Source organism: Patella vulgata, chromosome 1 (genome assembly GCF_932274485.2).
Source record: "Patella vulgata chromosome 1, xgPatVulg1.2, whole genome shotgun sequence".
NCBI classification, from domain to species: domain Eukaryota; kingdom Metazoa; phylum Mollusca; class Gastropoda; family Patellidae; genus Patella; species Patella vulgata.
This window is the reverse complement of record NC_065879.2, coordinates 63909328-63913567: the sequence shown is the minus strand read 5'-3', so window position 1 is coordinate 63913567 and position 4240 is coordinate 63909328.

Here is a 4240-nt window from a genome sequence, read left to right as displayed (position 1 = left end):
TCAGCTAATTGTTCACACTGTAGTATATGAATTGCATATTTAAACAAATTTGATCGACGGAAATTGCGAACTGGATCTGACAACTGCTTCTTAAAAGTAGAAATATTGTTATTAATTTATAATATCCAATCACGTCCAACCTTTGCATTGAGTTAAACGGGGTGTATCATTACATATTACAGATCTCCGTATTTTTTAAATACATCATCTGAAAAATATATAGAGGATATTTGTCGTTTTAGAGTGAATAACATATTTTATTTCATCGAGAAGCAAGAAAACTTATATTTTCACGAAATAAAATATGTTATTCACAACAAAACGACAAATGTTCTATTTATTTTATGATTTTACAATCATTTTAGGTAAAAACAACATGGACTACTTTAGCCAGTGGAATAACACTTTTATTTCACTGATAAAATGCGGTATGCACTACTGATCATAAAATAAAATTCTTTAATTAGTTGACAACCAACACAACGTGCGTTTACAATAAGCGGCGTAATCTTGAAATCCGAACAATAGATATTATTCGGATCTTACATTAAACTGTTAAAATTACCTTATGAATATGCATACTTATCAGCTAGTATGATTAAAAGCAGAATGATGATAACACAGTATTTGGTAGTGTTTAAACTTGTTGCACTTTAAGTCATTTTATTTTACAGACATTTTGAACGATACCATAACCGATTTATGGGATTAGAAATGTTTTGTGACTGGATTTTTAGTGTTGAAACGCGGTTTATCTATCTAACTTGTCAATATATAAGAATAGACACGCGAACAGTTTAATCTGCGCATGGCGATTTTGAATGGATTACTAGTAGCAGTCACATTGAATAGGGATATTACCTTTTGAATATTGTAGGTCATTATTATAATGCTATTTGAGTATACGATTACGTGCATTTTATCAATATTTTGGGATTTTTGGCGCATTTGCAGTGAGTCGTATCCAGTCTATTATAAAGAAACTCTTTTCGTGGCGGTGTGTAGAAAGGTTTTCTAAGACTTACGAGTAGAAAGAATGTTTCTACTACGCTACGTTATTTTTTTAAAAAAAAAAGTCTAGTGGGTGTTCTTATCCATTTAAATCTCTGCCATCCGATGATCTAGAGAGCTGATTATAGGATTGGCATGTTAATGTCTAAATAATAGTTATATAACATATGAAGCCATAAAAGACCTATAATAGACAAATTTAGATCTTTCATCTTTAATATTTCAATTCGAAAATATTCACTAATTTTATTCTTACATTTTCAGGTTTGCATATTGATCAATGGTAGCCGATGTTATGCTGTGTGATGCAGTTCCCATGACAACACGGGGGAGTTTGAAAGCAACTTCTACTTCCGGTGACGCGGTTGCGTTTCTCGGTCAGTTGAAACGAAATGAGGACAGTTTAGTGGAACAGGCTAAACTTTTGGAAAAGACCGATAGAGTGTATTTAAGACGAGTATTCTCTACGGATGTGGAAGGATGGACCCCGTTTCATGCGTTCGTTCTTCGCGGAGCTCGTAAATTGGTAAAAATCTCTTTGCGTTGCGGTGTTGATGCAAATCTCAGAATGGGACAACCAGATAATCTTCCGGGCGGATGTTCACCGCTCCACCTAGCTGCCTATCGTGGTGACGTCAGCATTATACAACTGCTTATTCAATACGACGCTGACGTGAGTAGGAAAGACTTCAGCAACAAAACGCCCGTGTTCTACGCTGCAACACATAATAATACATTAGCAGTCAAAAAACTTTTAAAAGAAGGCGCTGATATTAGTGACATAGACACGGACCAAAGACAGATTTATCGAAATAAAAACTTGAGGCGATCTCCAGCATTACTTTGCCTTAAAAGTACGCTGTTATGATATACCTCGAGACTGGTTGATTAGAACGATGCCTTGATGCATTAACCAGCACATTATTTATTTCATCCTCGCTAAGCTACAAGCATTACACCCCCACTAATCTGTGTGAAATTTGTCATTTATAAAATGACTGCACGGTTAAATGTGTACTTATTTGTGATTAATTAATTAACGATCGGTTGTAGTATGTCAGAATTTATGTATGAAGGGGTATCCCTCTAGATGTTCCAGCCACCTACATTTGACATACTGTACCTCTGTTTTCAAATAATGATTTCAGGGTCTTTTTTACCTCATTATATCGAAATTGGTTTTTTTTACACATGCCTATGCATACAATAACAGTCATCTGAATAAAAAGAAACTATGCAATTTTATAGAATCTTTATGCATGCATAATACAAGAAAATATCAATTAAAGGTATAGAACTTTAATAAATTATTTTTTTGGGTGTTCCTAATGTTGCTATTCCGGTAGTATTTGAATAATATGAAGTAGGTCACAGTCACTTCCTCTCAATTTGTTCCATTTCAATTTATTTTTCTGTCTTTTTATATATTTAGAATGACAAGGCTTTTGATTTACATTTCGTGCCAGTTTCTGATTAATATACGTTATTATGGGACAGGTGGGTACAAAAGTAAAACTGCCATCGCATAGGGAGATCCTCCAGTCAAATTATTCATTTAGCGTAACCCGTATATGGGTGGGTTTGGTTATAAATTTTGATGCTTATGCCGATACAAAACTGTGATCATATTGAAAGCCTTATAGCCATAGTATATGACTAACCGGTATTTCCAGCGAAAACAGTAGGACGTTAAACCCCATTTCATTTCATTTTCATTTCCAGCGAAATATTCTACAGCCAGTCGACCGTCACAGATTTAACATTACGAATACGAGAGTACGAGAGGGGTTATCTCCCATTCTTTATTGCAAGTGTATTTTGTTAGAAAGTCGTTGCAAGTATTTTATGAATGAAATTATGTTACAGAAGCAACCTATTCTACTTTTTAAAATTGATCAGTTGCCCTTGTTTCGCTTGAATAAATGAAATATAAAGAAAACTAGACCCCGCTGTCACTATCAAGTTCTCGACTTAAAGGCTGCAACTCCTCGAGGATTGTCCTCACAAATTGCAGATTTCTGTCATAGACAATGATAGTTCGTCTCACCTTTACCCGGGTTTTTTGTAAAATTATTTAACGTTTACAAATTTTATTCAAATATTTAGTTATTTTTCATTATAAGGCAGCCTTTGTTTTCATATTATCTTTATTTTGGGGCGGTTGGGGGGGGGGGTCTGTGAACTCTGACGCAGGCAACCTTTAAAGATATATTTAATATTGTGAAACTAAAATTCACTAGTTTGTTCAGAACGTCCAGGTTTCAATCTCGGCAATCTTTGTCGCGATTTTTCAAGCTCGGTTGACTGTGGGGCTAACAAGGAGAAATTGTTCTTAGTCGTTCGGATGAGACAAAAAGGTGGTTCACACTGTACACATTGGCGTGAAAGTGAAAGAACCCTTTGAAATTCGGGTAGGCATGACACGCCCTTAACGCCCTTACCCTGGCAAAATCGCCAATCGCATTGCACATGTGACCATTGAAATGAAAATGACTATAATTTTATTCTCAAGTTTTTTATTGATGAGAAATGAAACCCCATTTCATATTGCACATGTGACCATTGAAATGAAAATGACTATAATTTTATTCTCAAGTTTTTTATTGATGAGACGTGAAACCCCATTTCATATTATGTTTATTTGTAATGTTAATTTTCTTGATAACAAAAATTAGGAAAATATTTTCTGCTCAGTTTGTACACACACATGCCTGTTTTGTCAAACTTTTGTTAGTATTTTAATAAGATTCAAATTAGTTTTGTCAAACTTTTGTAAGTATTTTAATAAGATTCAAATTAGAAATATATCTTCATTTAATCCATTACTTCATGTTCATAGTCATAATCATATCATCCAAGATAAAAATAAATTTATTTATTGTTAATAAAATTAATGTTTACATTTTCACTCTTGTTAACTACAGCAGTCTAACTAGTCAAATTCAGGGGCAAATAACCCACTCGCCTAAAACCCACTCGACAAAAACTGAAGCTATGTGATTATGTCTAGCTCAAAAATAGAGGCGGGAAATGGGTGATACGAAATCTACACAATCGTGGGGTAAGTGGCGGGGTATTTCCTCTGGGAAATTTATGAAAATTAGACGACCACAATCTTGTCTTCCTGCTATATCAGCCCGTGAATACATCAACCCGAAATTGGTCCAGTATTAACCATCTGAATCCCAATCAACCAATTAATCACACGACACCGGAAATTTCACCAATG